This window comes from Schistocerca piceifrons, chromosome 4 (genome assembly GCF_021461385.2).
Source record: "Schistocerca piceifrons isolate TAMUIC-IGC-003096 chromosome 4, iqSchPice1.1, whole genome shotgun sequence".
In the NCBI taxonomy this organism is placed as follows: Eukaryota; Metazoa; Arthropoda; class Insecta; order Orthoptera; family Acrididae; genus Schistocerca; species Schistocerca piceifrons.
In genome coordinates, this window is record NC_060141.1 from 234478104 (window position 1) to 234501766 (window position 23663).

General features: G+C 42.5%; 1 protein-coding gene across 1 annotated transcript in view; it reads right to left on the bottom strand.

Moving 5' to 3' along the window:
• The window catches only part of LOC124796265 (probable cytochrome P450 301a1, mitochondrial), a 188255-nt gene extending 165077 nt beyond the window's left edge, over positions 1–23178 (bottom strand). The window contains exon 1 of the mRNA XM_047260376.1: positions 23119–23178. The gene's annotated coding sequence lies outside the window, so the exon portion shown is untranslated. The remainder of the gene's footprint in view (positions 1–23118) is intronic.
• Positions 23179–23663: the final 485 nt, after the last annotated feature.

The following is a 23663-nucleotide window of genomic DNA, read 5'->3' on the forward strand; positions in this document are numbered from 1 at the left end:
TTTCAGTGGGGATCGTCTAGCACAGAAACTGATGCAGCAAAAAAGGAAAACACTGATAAAACACAGAAGTAGAGTTAAGAAAATAATATATTTGTAAAAATATTTATTTTCCTTTTTTGTAAAAGTAATTATTTTTATTATGTATGTAAAGTCCATAATTTATAGATACCTTAAAACCTTTTGTAAAGAAACTTAGTTTGTATAGTTACATAATCTCACAAACTCATGGAAAGTCTGTTTATTTCTTTTATATGTAAAATTAGAAAAGGATTTATGCAGGATTTTTCTTCTTTAAGTAACATTCAAAAACACTTTTTTGGGGTAATAATATTAATACTGAGGATAGAATTAGAGAAAACGCTTCTTCATTCTTACAAAAAAAACACACATAAAGAAAAAGATAATGCCTAAATACATAAAACAATGTTACACAACAGAGCTTTTGCGAACATTTATGCAAAGCCTAACTGAAGAAAAGAGATAACCACACCAAGACATAATACACTGTACACTTACTAAAAGTTTGGGAAAAGTAATATTGTAAAAATTTTTGGAAATGAAAAAGGAAAACAGAGACATGTACTGGCAACGACAAAGAATAACAACCTTTGTAAAGTCTATATTTGCCTAACAACAAAACATAAATTGTAGAATTAAAAAATAGAAACAATAGCTATAAAGAAATCATTAGAAAAAATTGTTAAGACTGGCTCAGAAAAGTTTATTTGAAAATCTAAAACAATAATTTTTGCCTGACTTTGTCAATGTTTTCCTCGGCATTGACAAACCCCAGAGAAAAAAATTTGTCAGAAGGAGGGAGGTATGTAAGACGTCGTGGTCTCCTGACCTTCATTGCTTACATATTCCGCCCTCGCAATCATATTCTGCACATCAAGACGCTTCATTCGAACCCAAACTTCATAAGATAAAGTCAATGTTGTATGAATTCATGTAAACGATATGCAAATAATTAATAAATCTCAAATGCGCACCGAGATTGAAATACTAGAGGCTGGCGTACACACACACATTCAAGACACGATGGTCGCAGGGGCTTTTAGTTCGGGAGACATAAACCCCACGCTGGGGGCCGGTCTCTTCAGAGGACGACTCAGCCTATCTATCTCGGCCGGTGACTGCCCACAGAGCAGACAGCGTTTGCCCAAGTGAAAGGAAGAACGACCCCGAGTTCGGCTTAAAAGCAAATTCCACTACGTTGTGCGGGAGCGCCCAGCCTACGCATACTTTACAAATATAGCACGCAGTTACAGAGATTTTCACAGGGAGACAGCAAATCCAAATGCCGATGCTACAGATTTTCGGATTGGTCGCCTTAAATGAAGCATCATTCTCCCATTTTAGAAGAGCAATGCTGATTGGCAGATAATATTTCTGACGTCTTGAGCTGAAGGAGTAATGGAAGAGACCGAAAGATATACCCCTTCATGTCTGGCGTGGAGAGGGGCCTTTCTGTTGTCGCTCTTGAAGCGAGAACATGTAACGAGACCGTGCTCGCTCATACATGTACTCAAAGAGTACTTCACTGGGAGAGCACGTCTGTCGAGAGCGATCAGAGTGCGATTCTATATTAAGTCCCTGTGATTAAGTGTTGTTCACTGTGTTGGCCACCACACTTATTGTGCGGTGTGAACGGACAGAGTTATAGTTAAACGCCTGCGAGCGAATTTTTGAGTGGCATCATGGTGGACTGGTTATCTGACAGGTGTACCACGCCAATAGTTAGACTAGGAACGAATTTCATCAAGGCGTTGGGAGAGTTTGATTGGCGAAGGTCAATCCATATAGAACGAGAGTTATCTTATTTGTCAGCAGCGAGCAGCACAGACAGCAGTCATTACAGCTTATGGTATTGTGCGTTACAGCTCTTGCGAGCCCCATATTTCCTACACAACAGTACCATTCACTGCATTTCACACGTGACAGCCTCGACCATACGTAGCAACATTCTAACGGATAATTTTTGAAGTTGAGTAGGCACGGCTCTCAGCCATTCTGCCAAGGCAATAACAATCTTAAACTTTGCATAGAAATTTCATTAGCGAATCCTATCCTTCACAGGTAACTTCACATTCCAAAAAGAACCCGGAAATAGCTTGTTTAGTTCATAACTAAAAGTGCCATTGTGATTTCTCAGAATTTTTGCAGAATAAATAATAATTTTCGTTAGTTTCATGTTTTTCTTACACTAACTAGCACTACTCCAGTACCCAAGTATCCCACTAGTTACGTAAGATATTTTGTGAATTTCTGTGTCATTTCCTTACAGCGGACGACTCCAGAAGATATTAATTGCTGAAAGTTTTTCAGGCATTTCTCTTTAGAACGTTAGGAGCGTCTGTCTGACTTCTGTAGTAGTGTGGGGGTGGAAATTGCATCTTGCAGGAGCCACAGGGTAAAGGGTCCATCTCAGATTAATCCGTTGCACAGAATGACAAAATAGCACCCACACGCTCAGACTGTCTCTGAAGTAAACCTGGAACATGTCTCTCCTCTGATGATGCAGCACTCCTGTTGTGTGATGATCTTAGCGTGGGACGATATGTATAAGCTACTTTCTGAAGTTAAAATGGTTCAAATGGCTCTGAGCACTATGGGGCTTAACATCTGTGGTCATCAGTCCCCTAGAACGTAGAACTACTTAAACCTAACTAACCTAAGGACGTCACACACATCCATGCCCGAGGCAGGATTCGAACCTGCTACTGTAGCAGTCTCGCGGTTCCGGACTGAGCGCCTAGAACTTTCTGAAGTCCCAATGTATTTGCTACTGTCACATTACCTGTTTCGTCGTTACAAAGTGGCGAACTGAAAAAAAGTATGCTTCTGGGCCTGTATTATATCAGTTTTCTCCTTGGTATTTTGTATGAGATGATCCCTGTTGGAGTTCGTTTAATGCCCACTATTCGATACATTGTCTTCCTGTTTTTCTATTGTAGTAGCAATATCAGTTTTCAGCATCGCATTTTGAAATTCCTATGCACTTATTTCTGAGGCTAGATAATTGATATATGACATTGAACAACAAGTTAACTATGTATTCTGACAGGCTCGAGGGATTTACCTAATTTTTGGGCTGCAGTACGTCAGTCGGTCTGTTAAGACCCCTTTTCCTTGAGAACAAGTAGAGGTAGGAAGTTCAAATTAATTTCAAATACAAAGGTCTAATAAGGTCCTTCGGCACTCTAAAAAATTTAAGCTTCTAAGTCAATGCAATCGAAAGATACGGCCATTTACGTCCATCTTTGCCGGATGGGGGCAAAGTGGACAGGGGTCGCCGCTGAAGCCTGTAGAGTACACAAGACGAGCTACACAAAGGAGACGCATTATGTCGGCGATGGTAGCATCAAAGTATCCCATACTGCGGATTACCCCTTCCAGGTAGACGTGATCGACCCGATCGAACGTCTGGCTGAAGAGCTACCAAAACTCCAGGCATACGACAAGGGTGAGCAAGAGCAATTACGTCTCTATAGCTACAGAGAGCAGTACGGATGTTATTGGTACCTTCCAAAGAAGTCTGATCGGTGGAAACCACTTACCGAGCCGTCCGTTTAAGTCGCACAGCCAACAGCCAAGTAAAGATTTTGGTGTCGCCGTTGAGTAACGTCAAAGGGCGGTAATCTCATGTCCGTGAGGAATCCTGAGGCTTTTGAATACGAATGAAGAAACCATCTAGAAAACCGTCTGAAATCGGCACGTAAGATGACAAAGTTCCTTACAAACCTCCGTCCACAGTGGCGCCAGACATGGACGAAATGCCCAATAAAACTCCAGTGGGAGGTCGTCAGGGCCAGGCGACCTGTTCGTAGAATCCGCCTGGACAGCATCATGGACTTCGTCCTGTGCGATGTTAGGAAACAGGTCCATCGTCGTATCCACGGAAAACGAGCCAAAGAAGACTCTGGAGACGTCTGCAATGTTGGCGGGGTGGTAACATTGTTCAGAGTACAGCATAACATAGTATGCATCAATGGCAGACCCTAGATCCCGTTGGGTATCAAAATGACGCCTATCATCAATTGTATGAACATTAATCAAAGTCCTCCGACGGTGGCTTCGTTTCCCTATGACATGATACACACTTGGAGACTCCTAGACTAACCCATCCTGTGTGTGCACCCTGAGCATAGCTCCTTCAAGGTGGCGGCGAGAGAGGGATGTGAGCTGTGTCTTGGTACGATTCACTATTTCCTGGTGCTCTGGTGCATATGGAAACACAGTACATTCCTGAAGAATTGTTAAATAGAATTCCTGAATTCGTCACTGCCATGCCACAACCTTCCTTCTGCAAACAATCAAGGCGTTGCGTAATGCAGGCGTTCCACAGAGCACCCACCAAGACAGGGCGACGAGTTGTCCACGTGGTCTCAACGAGCTGCCAGTAGTCGGGTGTTATAAGGTGGGTCATGTTTGGTTTCCATGGTCCACAGCCTCGCCACACCCTTTGGCGGCAGAGATTGACAGCACAGATATGTGCGTCACGGTCAGAGAACGCAATGGGCTAGACATCAGCACTCTGCTCCCCACTAAAAATATAGTGGGAGATCTAAATACAGTAGAGGTGGCTGGAAGAATGGCTAGTGAAATCCTTTAATCCCAGATGATTGCCATGAACATGCTCCCAAGAATCACAAGGCTGAGGTGCTGGAAAATCATCACTAGCGCCACGCACGCGTGATAGAATCTTCGGGTTCGGGTTTAGCACGCGAGAAATATGTCGGCTGCTCTCAAAATTACCGGTTATCCGAACCAGTGGTGATATTTTTGGTTACCTAGTGGGACATTGGTCTTTGGGTGCCTGGATGCAGTTGAAATCGTCTCCCATGATCAATGCACCCTGCTGACCTAGGAAGAGAGGAGTGATTTTCTCTGAGAAGACCTCTGCTGAAGACAGTATTACTACTCAAGGCACATTTTGGTTCAAAGCACTGATGATGGCTGTTAATCAGTTGAATCGATTTGCAAAAGTGAATAAATAAAACACGATTTTGCGACTGGTTGCTGCATATTTGGTAATTTTATGGTTTACGGTCGCTGCACGACTTGGGAACCACATGGAGCCCACCATTCACAAGTTAAGTAAATCTTCTGTTCGCTTTGTTAACTTGTTCAAAAAAAAATGGTTCAAATGGTTCTGAGCACTATGGGACTCAACTTCTGAGGTCATTAGTCCCCTAGAACTTAGAACTAGTTAAACCTAACTAACCTAAGGACATCACAAACATCCATGCCCGAGGCAGGATTCGAACCTGCGACCGTAGCGGTCTTGCGGTTCCAGACTGCAGCGCCTTTAACCGCACGGCCACTTCGATAACTTGTTCACTAATCATTTTTGGTCCAGTCCAGGTCTCCTATGATGACAGTAGCAGCAACACTCCGTACCACACCTCTCCTTACCGTTGTGTACGAAGTTTCACACAAAAAATTGCAACGCCAGGAAGGATAGCAAATAACGAAAAGTTTGCTTAATGTGCATTCATGGTAAAGGATTAAGTAAACATAGTTAAATTTATCAGAAATATGAATGCGGAATGTAGTACACAGAGCTGCCACCTCTGGACATCGAGTAGAAATGATCTTGAATGAAAAAAAAAACGAGTACATCGTAACATGCAGCTTCAACTCTGCGTCGGAGTTCATCTTATTGTAGTGTTCTGTGCGCAGTGGCGTGTGAGGCTCTCGGCAGATCAAGACCACATATGTGTAAGAAATTTGGTGAACTTGCTCGCCAGGGCAACAGTCGAACACCTTCTGTATCGAAGTAAGCACAACGGCACAGACACTATGCAGTCTCCAATTATCTAGCTGAATGGTAACGAAACAGGTACCTCGATGATAGAATCTTCGGGTTCGGGTTTAGCACGCGAGAAATATGTTGGCTGCTCTCAAAATTACCGGTTATCCGAACCAGTGGTGATACTTTTGTTTACCTAGTGGGACATCAAATTAATACACAAGGTAATATGCCCTTATGACGATAACTAATGCCATTTGATAACTTCCGTTTTCTCAGAGCCACCACACTCTCAAAACACGCAGAACCAGGGTGCGTCTGAAAAGTCGGCGTAGTGTCACTCCTGCGACCAGCGTTGTCATTGAACGCCCCTCTCTCTCCACTGCGGCGTCGAGGAAAACAACAGCAGTTGTCGCCCTGCTGACAGTCCGTGGTCCTCCAGAAATCCTTACTATAAACAAGATCTTTCCCTGACTAAAGATATATGACGCGCCTGTACTACCCTGTACAGCCACGCATACAACATGTCTGTCCTTTCAGGCGCTAGTCGCGTGGTACCATTCGGATCTTGTATGGTATTAAGTAGAGCCCTCCACAACCAATAGATTCCATATGCGCGTTACCACCAATGCGAACACCATTGTCGCGGATCAGTAAGCTGCTTTTTCGGCAGATCACGAACCTGTAGATTGCAATGTATCGCCTATTACACCCACCAAGATTAAGATTCACAGATACTTGGCCAGACTTGAAGATCTTCAATAAACATTACTGCTCACAGGTGAAATGGTCTACAGTTACGGGTAACTTTATATACACTCATAATGTTGAAATGGTTGGAGGCTTCTTTCATTTGTGCGAGATGCTCTGTCCTCGATGCGACCAGCGGACTTATGCTGAGGTGACAGAAGTCGTGGGACACCTCCTGACATCGTGCCGGACCTCCGTTTTCCCGGCGTAGTGCAGCAACTCGACGTCGCGTGGACTCAACAAGTCGGTGGAAATACCCTGCAGAAGTACTGAGTGCTGCTGCCTCTATAGCCGTCCATAACAGCGAAAGTGCACGATTTTGTGAGCGAACTGACCTCTCGATTATGCCCCATAAATGTTCGATAGCATTCATGTTGGGCGATCTGGGTGACCAAACCATCGCTCGAGTTGCCTAGAAAGTTCTTCAAATCGATCTCGAACAATTGTGGGCCGGTGACATGGCCCATTGTCACCCGTAAAAAGTCCATCGCTGATTGGAAACATGAAGGTCATGAATGGCTGCAAGTGGTCTCCAAGTAGTCGAACAGAAACGTTTCCATGTAAACACAGCCCACACCATCATGGAGCCACCAAATGTTAGACATTGCTTTGTTGACAAGTTGGGCGCATGGCTTCGTGAGGCCTGCACCACAGTCGAACCCCACCAACTGAAATCAGAACTCATCCGAAGAGGCCACGGTTTTCCAGTCGTCTAGGACCCAAACAATATGGTCAACAGCTCAGGAGATATGCTGCAGGCGATGTCGTTCTGTTAGCAAAGGCACTCAAGTCGGTCGTCGGCTGCCATAGCCCATTAACGTCAAATTTCGCCACACTTCCCTAACCGTTCGTACATCGTACGTCGCACATTGATTTCTGCGGTTATTTCACGCTCGTCTGTTAGCACTACGCTCCCCGTCGTTAAATTAAGGCTGTTGGCACTGCGTTGTCCGTGGTGAGAGGTACTGCATGAAATCTCGTATTCTCGGCACACTCTCGGCACCGTGGATCTCGGAGTGTTTAATTCCCTAACGATTTCCGAAATGAAATGTTCCATGCATATAACTCCAACTACCATTCCGCCGTCATGTGGTCATAATGACGTCGGAAACCTTTTGATGTAGGTGATATTACCGGCATCTGTATAAGTTCATATCGCTGTCCCATGACTTCTGACACCTCAGTATACAGCAGCTGGCCGTCTACAGCGTGCGCTACGACAGCGATGTTATAATACGACGGCAGCCAAGGAGCCCCCGACTGTCCTCACTGAAGAAAATAAATTAGCACGACGCTCTCCTGGCCGTTGTCAGTTTTCGTCTGACCTGTAACCGCAACTTCTTAATCAAATAGCTCCTCATTTGCTCTCACAAGTAGTCAATGCACCCCGCCTGCCGACGGTGCACGGCAGACCCAACGGTCACCCATCAAAGTGCTAGCAACGCCTGACGGTGCGTAACTACGGTGATCTGACGGAAACCAGCGTATACACCGTGGCTAGGCCGTTGGCATTGCCTAATGGTCGAAGTGAAAATAATTTACGTAGGCAGTTTCATCAAAATAGAAAAGGATTGATTACATGACTTTTGCAGCACAAAATTATTCTTTAATTTTTATAGAATTTTTTTAGTAGTCGTGTATAGATGCGATCTCTTAACTCTGAAACCCAAGCACTCACACACTAAGAGACTCGTGAGGACTAATCACCTATTAAATACAGTATTATTAGGAGATTTAATGTAAGCCTCTTTTGTATGGTATGTCTTTCCATCAATTAACAACTTTAAGGTAACCAGGTTCTGGAAGGCAGAAAGGTGGACTTTCAAACAATAACCAAAGTTTAATTAAAACTCCCGATAGGAGTGGCCCTACACGATGGTGAATTCTGATATGTGCTGGAGGACGTTTCCCCGTCTTACACGACACATAAGATGCTTTTCTTACAGCCATCCAATATTCACGAGCGATTTCCGTATGAGAAATTCTCCATGTAACCCTTCTCTTTATGCAGAATACAGATGACAATACTTCGACATACCTTGTGCGACCACACTGAATTGTTTAAAATTTGCTTATCCAAGCTTATAAAATACTTCATGTCAGTTTAACGTTTGTTGCATACCTCCTTCACGAGTTGCACATTTAACTGTTAGCAGTGTAGCTTAGAAAAAAGCTAAATATTTTCCATACATTAATATCCATTCGCTGACATTCACAACTGGAAACATATAGAAAAACGCTGCACATGGACCGAAAGAGCTCTGATGTTTGCGAAGTACTGACCAAGGTCATCGCTAGGCATATAAAGTTGTCGGTAGCTCGCTATGAGGAGGATTGAATAAGTGGTGGCAATTGGTGTGGCTCAAAGGGAACCAACCGTCCAATAAAACTCGAGCCAAGGTCAGTGATATAAAGCCGCCTGAGCCACTGCCCGTGCTGACTGGTGTGAAGATATACTGGCGGTCAAATATCAACTATTCATCACTGGCAAGCGAGATGTGCAGCACAAATGAATAAAATTCAACAGTCAATGTTACAGTATCACAGTCTCAATCGTACTACATTTACACTAACGCATACAACTATGTCAGTTCCGGCACAGCTGTGCCATCTTCTTGTAGCCTACAACGAAAAGAAAAATACTATTGCTTAGCAAGTGTGATAGGAAACAAATTTCAAAGTGTTTGAGTAGCCGACATCAAATATTCATTTCTGAGGACGAAGATTTGGAGCAAAAATGGACGAAATTCAGAAACATAGTGGCGTACACCTTAGATCAATATGTGACGATCAAGACTGTAAGAAATGGTAAAGAGCCACCGCGATGTTAGAGTGTTTTTACAAAAGCAGAGAAAGCTTCATCATTGGTTTCAGCCAAGCCAAAGTCTAGTCCGCAGGCAAAAGTTGTTACGGTAGCAGGGACAGCTTCAACATAGATTTAAACCAAGTCAAAGTCTAGTTTGCAAGCAAAAGCTTAACAAAACCAAAATGAGCATTATAAAACAAATGCGAGATTAGTTCACTGAAATCGAAAGTAAAATTATACCAACCGTGAGGAACTTAAGAAGTTCTGATCTTACATAGAATCACAGGTGGTCTAGGGATCGCCAGCATGGAGGCTCAGCGTGAGCGATCAGAGGGTTCGTTGCCTCCTGTAATAAAAAAACTGGGTAAGGAAATGAACGATCAACATGAACAGATGTCATGGGACATCCGCCTCGACCAAGCGCAACACACAATACCGGTCAAAATAGAAAAAAAAGGGGGGGGCGGGATAGCTAGCGTCTTTGAATAGTAATCAGAACGTCCTCGGTCCCGGGTTCGAAACCTGTCACCATCTAAATATTGATTAATAATCAGCACTGGCGATGGAAGACTGCTGGAATAAGAAGTCAGCCTCACTCTGCGAAATGGCGTCGAAGAGGGCGGAGGAGTGGACAGAGGTTCAGGAGACTCTATTGTCCTTCGGATAGAAAACTATCTCTAAAGGTGGAAGAATCATCTATGATATACGACATGAGGATCCAGAAAGCAATGGAAACCATTTCATTAAAGGCTCATAACGTATATCTACGGGATATGTGGCTTGTAGTTCTCTCCATTGACAAAAGATTCTGGAATGGTCCCTCATCCGGATCTCCGGAAAGCGACTACAGAGGGGAGGTGATCATGCGAAAAAAGATTTAGTAACCAACGAAAGGATGCCGTCCTAAAAACCGGGGCGTTGAATGTCAGAAGCTTGAACGTGGAAGGGAAGCTAGAAAATCTGAAAAGCAAAATTCAAAGGCTCAATCTAGATATAGTAGGGGTCAGTCAAGTGAAATGCAAAGATGAAAAGGTTTTATGGTCAGATGAGAATAGGGTAATATCAACCACAGCAGGAAATGGTATAACGGAAGTAGGATTCGTTACGAACAGGAAGGTAGGACAGGGAGTGTGTTACTGTGAACAGTTCAGTGATAGGGTTGTCCTGATTGGAAGCGACAGCACACCAACATCGACAACGATAATTCAGTTATACATGGCGACGTAGCAAGGTGAACATGAAGAAAATGGAGGAAGCACATGAGGACACTGAAAGGGTAATACAGTACGTAAAGGGAGATGAAAATTTAATAGTCTTGGGGGACTGGAATGCAGTTGTAGGGGAAGGACTAGAAGAAAAGATTATAGTACAATATAGGCTTTGGACAAGTAACGAGAGAAGAGAAAGACTAATTGAGTTCTGTAATAAATTTCAGCCAGTAACAGCGATTACTTTGCCCAGGAATCATAAGATAAGGAGGTATACCTGAAAAGGCCGGGTGATACGGGAAAATCTTGGTTAGATTACATCATGGTCAGACAGAGATTCCGAAATCAGATACTGAAGTGTAAGGCGTACCTGGGAGCAGATGTAGACTCAGATCACAGCATAGTAGTCATGAAAAGCAGACTGTAGTTTAAGAGATTAGTCAGGAAGAATCAATAAGCAAAGAAGTGGGACATGGAAATACTAAGGAATGACGAGATGTGCTTGAAGTTCTTTAAGACTATAGATACAGCAATAAGGAATAGGTCAGTAGGCAGCACAGTTGAAGGGCAATGGACATCTCTATAAAGGGAAATCACAGAAGTTGGAAAGAAAAACATAACTACAAAGAGGGTAACTGTTAAGAAGGCATGGGTTACAGAAGAAATACTTCAGTTGATCAATGAAAGAACGAAGTACAAAAATGTTCAGAGGAATTCAGGAATACAGAAGAAAAACAAGTCGCTAAGGAATTAAATAAATAGGAAGTGCAGAGAAGCTAAAAAGTATTGGCTGCATGAAAAATGTGAAGAAATGGTAAAAGAAATGACTGTCGGAAGGACTGACTGAGCATATAGGAAAGTCAAAACAACATTCGGAGAAATTGAAAGCAAGGGTGGTAACATTAAGAGTGCAATGGGAATTCCACTGCTAAATGAAGAGGAGAGAGCGGAAGGTGGAAAGAGTACATCGAAGGCCTCTGTGAGAGGGAAGATTGGTCTGATGTGAAAGAAGAAGAAACAGGAGTCGATTTAGAAGAGATAGGGATCCACTATTAGAATCAGAATTCCGAAGGACATAAGATCAAATAAGGAAGAAGGGACAGATAACATTCCTTCAAACTTTCTGAAATCATTGGAGGAAGTGGCAACGAAACGACTCGTCACGCTGGTGTGTAGAATGTATGACTCTGCTGACATACCATCCGACTTTCGGAAAAATATCACCCACACAATTCCGAAGGCTGCAAGAGCTGACAAGAGCGATAATCAGCGCACAATCAGTTTAACAGCTCATGCAGCCAACTTGCTGACAAGAATAATACACAGAAGAATGGAAAAAAATTGAAGATGTGTTAGATGAAAATCAGTTTGGCTTTAGGAAAGGTAAAGGCACCAAAGAGGGAATTCTGTCGTTGTGGTTGATAATGCAAGCAAGACTAAAGAAAAATCATGACACGTTCATAGTATTTGTCGACTTGCAAAAAGCGTTCGATTGAGTAAAATGATGTAAGATGTTCGAAATTCTGAGAATAATAAGGGTAAACAATGGGGAGAGACAGGTAATATACAATATGTATAAGAGCCAAGAGAGAATAATAGGAGTAGACGACCAAGATCTAAGTGCTCGGATTAAAAAGGGTATAAGAAAGGGTTGTATTCTTTCGCTCCTACTGTTCAATCTGTACATCGAAGAAGCAATTATGAAAACAAAACCAAGGTTCAGGAGTGGAATTAAAATTGAAGGTGAAAGGGTATCAATGGTAAGATTCACTGATGACATTGCTATCCTGAGTGAAAGTGAAGAAGAATTACGTGAACTGCTGAATGAAATGAACAGTCTATTGAGTACAAGATTGGACTGAGAGTAAATCGAAGAAATACGAAAGTAATGAGAAGCAGCAGAAATGAGAACAGCGAGAAACTTAACCTCAGGATTGATGGTCGAGAAGTAGATTAACCACTGACAAAAAGGGCATTCCTGGCTAAGAGAAGTCTACTAGTATCAAACATAGGCCTTAATTTGAGGAAGAAATTTCTGAGAATGTACATTTGGAGCATAGCCATGTATGGTACTGAAATGTGGACTGTATGAAAATTGAAACAGAAGAGAATCGAAGCATTTGAGACGTGGCGCTACAGACAAATGTTGAAAATTAGGTAGACTGATAAAGTAAGGAATGAGGATGTTCTGTGCAGGATCAGAGAGGAAAGGAATGTGTGGAAAACACTGACAAGGGACAGGTTGATAGGACATCTGTTAAGACATCAGGGAATGACTTCCATGGTACTAGAGAGAGCTGTAGAGGGCAAAAGCTGTAGAGGCAGACAGAGATCTCGTACATCCATCAAATAATTGAGGATATGGGTTTCAAGTGTTACCCTGAGACGAAGAGGTTGGCACAGGAGAGGAATTCGTGGAGGGCCGCATCAAACCATTCAGAAGACTGGCGCCTCAAAAAACGTCAGTTAATGGATCAATATCATTTATTCAGTGGCTCAGTAAGCATAATGGCACCGAAACGCAATATTACAGAGAGAATGCGGAAATACTGAATTTCGTCTTCCGAAGTTTCTTCACTTGGAAGATCACAATACAGTTCCCGCTTCCAGTCATCCTACGATCGCCAAAATGAGAGATATTTAGATAAGAGACGGTGAAATAGGAAATTTACTAAAATCGCTTAATAGTAGAAAGGCATCTGGACCGGATGAGTCACCTGTGAGATTCTAGCGAGATTATGCTTCCTCTTCTATTAGTTGTGTAGCATAGATCGCTGGAACAACAAAAGTTACCAAGGGATTGCAAAAAATACAGGTCATCAATGTTTTCAAGAAGAGTGTAGCAAGTGATTCACATAGTAAAGGTATTTAACGGTGACGTCAGTTTGTTGTGGGGTTAGGAAACATGCTCTACGTTCAGTAACTGTGGTGTTTCTGGAGAAAGAAAATCTGCACCTCAACATCCAACATGAAACCCGTAAACAGAGATTTTGAGAAACGCAGCTCTCTTTGTTTCTCCATGAAATCCTGTGCGCCGTAGGAAAAGGTGCCCAGGTTGATACCGTGTTCCTTGACTTCTGGAAGGCATTCGATGCAGTCTCGTGCTATACGTAAGTAAACAGAATACGAGCTTACGGAATATCGGACTGAATTTCTGATTGGATTCCTGGCTTCTAAGAGATGGAACTCATTACGTTATTCGTTACGAGATAAAATCGACAGATGTGAAGATAAGATCTGTACTGTCCCAAGGGAATGTTATAGGGCCATTACCGTTTACACTATACATAAATGAGTTAGGTTTCGACGCAAGAAGACTGCAGCGAAATGCAAAAAGACTTGCAGACGGTCAATGATTGATGTAAGTACTGTTAGTTTACCCTGAACGTAAATAAATGTAGCATATCTCTCGTAAACAGGCGAACAGTCTATTAATATTTGTTTACGCTGTTGGTGAGAAAGTGCTGGAAGCCATAACAGCTGTAAAGTCGTTAGAGCAACCACAAGTAGAATCATCACATGAATGAAATTGCACGAAATACAGATGACAGGCGGAGGTTCACTGGAAGATTGTTAAAGAAATATAATTCATCCACGAAGGAAGTGGCTTACAAAACGGTTGTTCGACCTATTCTAGAGAACTGTTCATGAGTCCCAGACCCTTTCTAAGTAGGATTAACAGAAGACATAGACAAGATCTAACGAAGAGCGGAAAATTTCGTCGCAGCGTCGTTCACTAACCGCAAGATGCTAAACAAATTTCAATGGCAGTCGCTTCAAATGAGGTGTTGACTGTTGCTGAAAATTTTACTGCTGAAATTCCGAGAGCGTACGTTTGAAGATGTGTAGGAGAGCGAAATTACTACGACTAAAAAGTCAGAAATTAGAACTCATATGGAAGTTTATCGACAGTCGTTGTTACGACCCACCATTCGCGAGCGGAACAGGGCGGGGAAGGGAGGGGGGGGGGGGGGGTTGGAGTAGATGATAGTGGTACAATACGTGTCCTCCGCCACAACTGGTAACATGGCTTGCGGAGTATATGCCGAGGCGTAGCTGTAGACGTAGTAATGGATTTGGCATTACTTCGAGAAGCTAGTGCCCATGTACATCAGATGACTTTCCACGAAATTAGCGAAATACGATATTCTTGTTTACGTCCAAGCATAGTTGTGAGATACGTGAAAGATCGACCCTGCTTCAATAGCCATGAGAAAGGTTCATGCTGTATTCAGATTTACTTTATCACTCTTGAGTAGGTGTAATTCACCTACCAAGAAGGTCGTTTAATGAACTCTCGTCTGGCCAATTCATGAGTACTGTTCGTCGGTCTGAGACACTTACCAAGTGGGAGAGGCTAAAAGAAAAACGTAGAGAACTTCGCGCACAAATTTCCGAGAGCCCACGTCCGAAAGAGTCAATTAACATACTACTTCTTCCAATAGACGTACCTCATAAAGTCCACGATCTTAACATTAGTTATATTCCCGCCCACACAGGGGTATACCCATAGTTTTTCTCTTCGTGTACCGTCAACGAATGGAGTAGGAAGGAATGAGGGTGGAGGAGAGAAGCGAGGACTCTAGCACATTATGTGCACACCATACGGTGCACTGCTGTGGATAAACTCCGCACGTGTAAAGAATTTTCCGCGACCGATTTATCAAATGCTGTAGCTGGGTTACACCACAACTCGCCTGAAGGAAGATAGTATTCAAAAAACGCAGCATTCTATCCTGTAGCAGATTTCTGTTCATATTGTTCGTCTTGCCATCATCCGTATCAGATCAGTATCTGCTGGACTCCAAGGCACAAATGATGAGGCTTATTAGCGACATACTACCGCCCATTATATCAGATATATTCAAACACTCCTTAATCACAACTGTTTTCTCTGAGGCCTCACATTACGCTGCAATAGCACTCTCTGATTATCGACATCTTTGCATTCTTCCTACACTATTGTCAAGGCCTGAGAATATATAGTCCACGACCAGCTAACAAACTACCTAACTACAAACAATGTATTAGACAAACACCAATCAGGCTTTCGTAAACATCGCAGCACAACATCTGCCTTTATAAAGGTGACAGACGATCTGCAGCTTGCCATGTATGCATAAGAGGCAACCATCATGTGCTTTTTAGACTTCAGCAAAGCCTTTCACACGGTCGACAATGACATATTACTCGCCAAACATAGCAGCCTAAATTTCTCGCCAATTGCAGTGAAATGGTTTCACTCATACTGACGTCTCTTCAGCAATGCGTCATGTCCGGCACCATAAAGCTACACAATAAAGTCATAATGGAGACGGTAGGGTCAAGCGTCCCCCAGGGTTCGGTATTACGTCGTATATTCTTTTCACTGCACGCAAGTGATGTGTCATCAACCTTGTCCTATTACAAATACCACGTGTACGCTGACTATCTTCTGTTGTATCTAAGTGCGAAAGCTACGAACCATGGAGATCTCAGTACCGACCTGTGTACACTATCAAAATGGGTGCAGGACATAGGGCCAAAGCTCGACCCATTCAAAACCAAAGCGGTACTGGTTGTCCATTTTAGAATCATTAGCCCAAAATATCGAAAACCCCTACCATCTTTAACCACAAATGGGACCAATTTCAACATCTCTCCTTCAGCATAGAGCCTAGGAGTAATAACAAATGAAAATCTTAATTGTATTGAATAAGTAGTTGCAAAGTTAAAGAAGGCATCAGCATTTATCCATGCACTACAAAAATATATGAGTAAATAGCTCTTGCCCCTTAATCTGAGAAAGAAACTGGTACAAACACTTACACATCCAATTATTGAGGCCGGCCGAAGTGGCCGTGCGGTTAAAGGCGCTGCAGTCTGGAACCGCGTGACCACTACGGTCGCAGGTTCGAATCCTGCTTCGGGCATGGATGTTTGTGATGTCCTTAGGTTAGTTAGGTTTAACTAGTTCTAAGCTCTAGGGGACTAATGACCTCAGCAGTTGAGTCCCATAGTGCTCAGAGCAATTTGAACCATTTTGAACCAATTATTGATTACCTTATTTCTGGAAGGTTCTAGCTGCTCCTATCGCGGCTATATAAGCGGAACAGCATACCATCCCCGGCAGTCAGTGTTGTTTCGCTGCTGATGACGATGGTGGAGACAGCCGTCGAAAGATCGAGTGTTTTATTAGAATAAAGGAGTTAAAGACATGAGCAGCCAGTGGAGATTGATTTATACTGATGGGAAAAAGTTGAAAATTTGTGCCGGACGAGGATTCGAACTCAAGTCTCTTGCTTATTATGCAGATGTGCTGACCGATACGCCATTTGGACAAAGTGGTGACCACCACCGCACAGACCACCCCAGCACACTTCCCATTAGACCCAAATCCTCAACGTGTACCACGCGCTACTGACGGAGTGCTCCTGCTCATTAGCCTCATTACTCAAAGCAAAGCAGCTTGCAAACCAAAAAGATTTTATTCTGGAATACCACAAGTGGAGATTCTGAGGATTACGGACGTCTTTCAGTTTGGTGAGCAGCTTTCTTTGGAATATCGATAAACGCATGAGGAAGCCCGTAACAAAGTAAAAAACAGATTACTGAATCAGTGGTAACCTATTGCAGTTTGCCACATTGTTTGATATTACAACGCGATTTGAAGTGAACACATAAAATCACTATTCGGGCAGTTGAAAAGTAAACGTACAAGGGATCAAGCGGAATTAAGATTTTTGTAATCTTTTAATATGTATGGTACGTGAAGTTCGGAACTCAAGTATCACTCACCCAAAGCAGATAGGGTAACTCTGAAAAATTTCCGAGAAAATAGAAAGTTTTCCGACCACGTTCAGTATGGTAAATTATGGAATTAAGACTATAAACGCAAAATGATAGTTGGAGCCAGACGCATGGGGCATTCCAATCCGGAAATAGTTAGGGAATTCAATATTCCGTGATCCATAGTTCAAATGGTTCAAATGGCTCTGAGCACTATGGGACTTAACAGCTGTGGTCATCAATCCCCTAGAACTTAGAACTACTTAAACCTAACTAACCTAAGGACATCACACACATCCATGCCCGAGGCAGGATTCGAACCTGCGGCCGTAGCAGTCTCGCGATTCCGGACTGAGCGCCTAGAACCGCGAGACCACCGCGGCCGGCCGTGATCCATAGTATCAAGAGTGTTGTGGATTGGCAAGACAGCCAACCCACTATGACAGGAAGCCGAAAGGCACGCTTTTGAGCTCGCGCAGGCTGGCGTGAGGTCTGGAACTGGACAACGAAGTTGACATTAGCAAAAAAGGTCGTAGCTGTTGGAATACTTAACTTTAATCCATAATTGGTGAACATAGCTCTTGACGGTACGTGTTTTACAGCATCAATAGTAACAGGTAATGGCGCCTTGCTAGGTCGTAGCAAATGACGTAGCTGAAGGCAAATGAGAGCGTACTTTGTCAGTGAACCATCGCTAGCAAAGTCGGCTGTACAACTGGGGCGAGTGCTAGGAAGTCTCTCTAGACCTGCCGTGTGGCGGCGCTCGGTCTGCAATCACTGATAGTGGCGACACGCGGGTCCGACGTATACTAACGGACCGCGGCCGATTTAAAGGCTACCACCTAGCAAGTGTGGTGTCTGGCGGTGACACCACAAAGAGTGTGCCGAGAATACCAAATTTCAGTCATTACGTCACATGGTGAACAACGCATTGGCCAACGACCTTCCCTTAACGACCGAGAGCAGAGGCATTTGCGTAGTGTCGTCAGTACTAACACTACGTGAAATAACCGCAGAAATCAATATGGGACGTACGACGAACGTATCGTTAGGACAGAGCGGCGAAATTTGGCGTTAGTGGGCTGTGGCAGCAGACGACCGACACGACTGCCTTTGCTAACAGCACTGCATAGCCTGCAATGCCTCTTCTGGGCTCGTGACTACATCGGTCCCACCCTATACGACTGGAACAACGTGACCTGGTCAGTTGAGCCACGAATTCGGTCGGTAAGACCTGATGGCAGGGTTCAAATGTGGGTCAAACCTCACGAAGCCATGGACCCAAGTTGTCAACAAGGAACCGTGCAAGTTGGTTGTGTCTCCACACTGGTGTTGGTTGTGTTCACACGGGATGGAATGAGTCCTCTGGTACAGCTGAAACGATTATTGAGTGGAAACGGCTATGTTCGGCTACTTGGAGACTATTTGCAGCCATTCATGGACTTCATATTCCCAAACAACGATGGAAGTTTTATGGATGAGAATGTGGAATCTCACCAGGCCGCATATGTTAGCGATTAGTTTGAAGAACATTGAAGAGCGAATGATTTCGTCATCCAAGTCGCTCGACTTGAATCCCAAAGAACATATCTGGGACATAATCGAGATGTCAGTTCGTTCACAAAACCCTGTACCGGTCACACTTTCGCAGAGTGGCTGCATGGCTCAGTATTTCTGCAGGGAGCTTCCAACGACTTGTTGAGTCCGTGCCACGTATCGTTGCTGCGCTACCCGAGGAAAAGGAGGCCCCACACGATATTAGGAGGTATCTCATGACTTTTGTCATCTCAGAGTCTATTTGAGTTCTAAACTTCACGTCAGATAAATTTAAAAAATTGTAAATTCCGACTGTCGCTTGGTCCCCTTACTAGGTTTGTCGCATGCATATGAAAAGTTGCGGCGCAACTTTAACCGAAATCACAAACGAGGCGCTATTGAGGCTAATACCGTGCTATCGTTGTAGTGTTTGCTGTCCTAATCAGGTAAGTATGAAGGCAAAGAACGAACGAATTCGGAGACGTGCTGGGGCTAGAGTAGTAAAAGGGCAGTGTGCCACGTGCTGTATTAAAATGTGTTGGAATAAAAGGCGACGTCATACTCGGGTAGCGCTACTGGGTAAAAAGGAAGATTCTGCCACGATTCTGTTGTCACTGTCATATATCTGCATAGGGATCAAGAAAACACTATCAGAGAGATTACAACGTGTGCGGAGCCGTACAGAAAGACGTTTTCCCTTGTTCATTAAGTGGATGTAAAAGGACATTTACAGTGGGGATATCAAACGCTCTGACTGGCAAACCTGACATTTGTCGGGAGACTTTAAAAACTACGTGCCTATTTTTGCACATAATTTACTTGGCTCCTAAATAATAAGGAAGGTGTTTTGGTATCAGAGAATTGTTCTGTCTTTCCGCGCAGAAATAATGAGACAAATGAGAAAGTAAATAATTTATTGAGATCGTCCAAAGTGTCCTACCAGGGAACTGTGTGGTTCTAAGTGGCAATAAGAAAGTTTCTGCTTCAAGTGCCATTAGCACTGAGACACTACGCTTTATTTGTTGTAATACCATTGCAGAAATAGAGAGTTGTTTTTAAACTAGTAGAGCTATAATCAACCAAAACCATTTATTACATTTGCTAATTTGTGTACAAGATGCTAACAAAATAAAATTGAAGACCTTGGGTGTTAACAGTGGTAAGGGACATTCGATGAGAAACAAAGTTATCGCATGTAAAAAATGGTACGTGATATGCTTTATTTATATTAATAACAGTTCCACGGTAAACCGAGAAATGGCATTTCTGTCTCTGATTTCACGATGTGTGCGCGTAATCAGTGCCAAAAATATGGCTACCAGTCGTAATAACGTGTTCGCTGTTTTTGCGAGGAAAATGTTTTCATGGACGACTTGTACAAATTCGAGGACGGTGTTGATAACTACGACGCAGATAGAGATCCTGAATATGTTTCCGAACGCAAATGCTCTTCAAAACTTGTTTGCTAATCATGTAAATAGGAATAATGTTTAAGCAAGTAAATAATGCTAACTTGTGTTCCTTACCAATGTTTAGGTGGATTTACGTGACAATGCGATGGCAGAAATGCTTAGGGCCATCCTTAACATTGCTTACGTGTTGCAGTTAGGTGACAATAAAACTAATTATATACTGTGCTGAATCATAGATCAATATTTGAAGTTACTGTGTTTTATTATTGTAAACATTGGTAGTTCATATCTTACTATCACAAACTGAAACAATCGGAACTTTTAAATTTATATTTTCGAGATATTTCACACTATCGTTTCGATAAACCGTCCAGCGAGTAAACAGTGCTACGTCAAGCTATGTTAAGTGCGCTCAGTTTCCAGATAAACAATATTCAATATGTATGATGTATTTCTAAGAATAAAATTTTGGATAGAATTAACGATTTTAAAAATATGTCATTATTCTAGAAATGCTTGAAAATAACGACTCATCTGAATAATAATATCACAATGGACATACTTGAAATGTTTTATTCACGATGTTCAATTTAATCTCTATTCGACAGTTTCTCAAAACAACCAACGTGTTCGTTGCAATTGTTTACAGGCGAGGACTTCAAATTAACAATAAAATCTCTTATGATTTCTGTTCGTCAGACAACTCTGTTCTTGGAATCAGATGTTGCAAAGTTAAAGGTGGAACTTTCTGTGGTGTTGAGAAAAAAATGGCAACATGATCAACAGGTCTTTCTGTTTTCCAGATAACAAACACGGCTGGTCTTTCAGATGAAGTGCGGCATGGCAGACATCAGGCGTAGTCTTTCCTCTTTTAAATACATTGATGTTTTTCCATTCTTCTGTTTCATAGTAAAAATTTTTAATAGCTGTTTGAGCGGGATTAGTTTGAGACACTTCGATAATATTTCATTTGGAAACCTTCCACGCCTGTACTGAAAGTGATGCTCAGCAGCATTTTTAAGATTAAAAATCAGTTGCATGCATTGTAATTATTTGGAATGGGGTCACGACTTCAGTTGAATCAATAACCTGTGTATCAACTAAATGGAAAGCACCTTGCATGGCACTTGGAATTCCAGTGGGGAAGCACTGCTGGGCACTAAAAGCATGTGGAATATCATAATGAATATTAGAAGCATTTTCTTCGTTGTTTCACACGTGGAACAAGTCTAAAGACGCGCAAGACAAGCAGCAGCACTGAAAACGCGTTTTGAGTAAAAATGTTCTCAAGAACATTTGCCGGCCGTTGTGGCCGAGCGGTGCTAGGCGCTTCAGTCCGGAATCGCTGGCCTGCTACGGTCGCAGGTTCGACTCCTGCCTCGGGCATGGATGTGTGTGATGTCCTTAGGTTAGTTAGGATTAAGTAGTTCTAAGTCTAGGGGATGATGACCTCAGATGTTAAGTCCCATTGTGCTTAGAGACATTTTGAAGAGCAGTTGATATTTCCAATCTTCATTTAATAGTACGCCACAAATGATATCACGAGCCGTATTGTGGAGAAAAAGCGGTGGACTACATAAAATATCTCTCTCTCTCACACACACTCACTCACACACACACAGACACACACACGCACACACAAGGACACAAAAAAAGAATTAACACCGTATGCAAACTTTTCGCTGAATTCATAAAGAAAATCCTTTTTAACCTACAAATGGCAAAATATGTAGACGTATTATGTACACAATATTACAGAATGATCACTGATGACGCATTGTAAATAAAAGCGAAACACGTCAGGTGAAAAATGCTCGTAACATTTCCAGTGACTCTAATGTCAATGTAAGCACTTTCGAAATATGTATCTCCCTTGTTTTCAAAACTATTAATTTCAACATATATGACTATCTCCATCTAAGTCATCTGTATCCAATGATATTATCTGTATCTGTTTATTTTTATATTTATTACACATTAAAATTTATTCTCAGTTTTTGTATTGAGTACCGCTAAGTCAATATGGCCCCACCTTAAACTGTTTGTTTGTTTCTTGAATGTAGTATTTACGAAAATGAAATGAAATGATGAATTTTATGTTGAACAGGTGCTATACGGAACACCTCCAGTGGTGAAAATAATATTTCTTACCTTATTTTGCTGCCTGTTATTAGGGTTTCTTGCATCAGCCTTTTTTGTACCCTTTCTAGTATCACTGGGGTCAATATGACCCCATAAACATTAGAAAAAATATCTCCCTTGTTTGAAAAGCTTTTTTAAAAATTTTATGTTACCTTCTATCTCTGATTCAACTGTATCCAGTGATATTTTGTTTCCTTTTATACTCACAACACATTAAAATTTATTTACGTTTTATTTTGCGCTGAGTGGCACTGGCATCAATATGACCAGAAGCTAAATTTGTTTGTTCCTCGAAGGTAAAATTAATAAAAATTGGTTCATTAGTATTACATTTAACAACTGTAATGTATGTTTTTATCTTATTTCATTAAAATACTAGCAATACATCTTGTGTAAATTACTTCATGTCTATAGCGCTCCAGTAGCAATTAGTAAGACAAAAATATCGTGATAGTTGGATGATTAACATTGTAGTGTGATTAGGGGGAGGGAAAATACTAAGTTGATACACAACATCTGGAGGTGAATATTGTTACCGAAACAAACTGAAATAGCATCGACTTATAAACGATAGGTAGAACAGATGTAGGAAGTTGCTAAACGAGACGGACAGACGCTCTGTGAAGACGGAACAAACTTAAAGTTCATCCGCGATGTGCTGCAGAAATACATCCGGAGAAACGAGACAGGAATATGATGAGACCGGGACAGCAAACGTGCGTAGGTCGGGGAGTGAGTTACCTGGCAGCGCGAGGAGAGGAGAACGCGACTAGCAGCAGCAGCAGCTGGCGGAGCCAGGAGAACACTATCTCACTGGTCTGTGGCTGCTGCCGTCTGCAGAGGTTCCCCCTCCAATTCCTCTCCCTTCCCCTCCCCATATTTACCGATCGCGCAGGAAGCCAGTCACGAGGTCCAGGCATTAGATAAGACAGCTCGGTCAGTGTCAACACTGGCCCTCTCTAAGATAAGTCGAGAACGATCGAGAGCGTGGACAGCTCACAGGAGCTGGGCTGAACTTAGCGAGAAAGAATAAACATAAAACTCAAAACAGCGTGTTGCTCAAATGAATGAAACTTCGCAAGAAAACGAAAGAGATTATTCAGATGAGCGTAGATAAAAAGGCAATTGAAAAGTACCACTAGACGAAAGAGAAGGGATTGTAAATCTTGTTACAGTTCACAGCGCAAAAAAATGTTTATCTTAGGCGAGTACCGTCCAGGTTCGTTTACGTGACGTGATGTGTTTTGCGCTCACTCTATATCCGAACATTATACCGATTCACTTTA